The sequence below is a fragment of the Octopus bimaculoides genome, chromosome 2 (genome assembly GCF_001194135.2).
Source record: "Octopus bimaculoides isolate UCB-OBI-ISO-001 chromosome 2, ASM119413v2, whole genome shotgun sequence".
Taxonomy (NCBI): Eukaryota; Metazoa; Mollusca; class Cephalopoda; order Octopoda; family Octopodidae; genus Octopus; species Octopus bimaculoides.
In genome coordinates, this window is record NC_068982.1 from 42,522,763 (window position 1) to 42,524,241 (window position 1,479).

The following is a 1,479-nucleotide window of genomic DNA, read 5'->3' on the forward strand; positions in this document are numbered from 1 at the left end:
ACATATGTACATGCACTGAGATGCATAATGCGTATGGGTACATACAGATACTATGTGCAGAAATATATATGAAGCGTTGAATAAATACACAGTGTACATATATATGGACATATATACTTAGATATACACACATGCATTCAAACACACTCACACATATATGTATATACATATATGCAAATATACTCATATATACCAATATTTACACATGTATATGTGAGCATATACATATAAAGAAAATGAATAAATGTATATATATATATATATATATATATATATATATATATATATATATATATATATATATATATATATACATGTATGTATGTATGTATGTATGTATGTATGTATGAATATACTTACATATGCATAGTACAAAATGAATAAATCAGCAATCGAATCCATTGATATTTCACAGTAGACACGACGGTATGACTGTACATTGATAATAGTTTGCATAGATATATCATGTAAACTTAGTCTGTCTCATGTATGTCATATATACATTCCCATAGAAATTCTAAACGCTGTAAAATGAATGAGCTAGTAGATAAACTTGCACAAATGTTTATCTATCTATCTATCTATATATATACATATATGCTTTCGGTGCGAATAGTTTCTTATACGGCGCCGTTTTTACAATCGTGTAAATAATAATAATGGTAATTCTATATAAGCTTAAAGCTTATGGGGATCGCCTAGTAATGACTAAAGAAAATAGTCTAATAAAGAGGCATATAAGCCATCGGCACAAAATGCAGGTCTTGCCATTCGCGTGGGACTCGAAACCACATCTCTTTGATAACGCGACTAAATGTATTACCTTTACACCAGCGAATCAGCCCACTCGTTTCGGTCATATTTAAGAACTATAGTAGTTCGTGTTAGATTTTACCTGAACAACCTTTCTATATGCTTTCGGTTCGAATGGTTTTTTACACGGTTCCGTTTTTACAATCTTGTAAATAATAATAATGGTATTTTTATATAAGCTTAAAGCTTATGGCGATCACCGTGCAATGACTAAGGAAAATAGTCTAATAAAGAGGCATATAAGCCCTCGACACAAAAAAAAGAATGCTTTCCTATCCGCGTGGGACTCGAACCCACATCTCTCTGTTAACACGACTAAGTGTACATACACGCACACATATATATGTTTACATGTATGTATATATATATGTATATATATATACACACACACATATACATGCATTTACAAATACACCCACACACATATGTCTGTTTGTGTGTTTGATAAACTCAAGTTTATACCGTATCATTTGTTGTTCCCTACGTACGTTTCTCCATTGTGGATAGCATTATAATGGAAACAGAATGTGCAATTATATTGTACGAGTAGTGCCTAACTCAACAATAGCAATCTAACTGTACATGCAATGTATATTTGTGCGTGCGTACGAGAAGAGAGAGAGAGAGAGAGAGAGAGAGAGAGAGAGAGAGAGAGAGAGAGAGAGA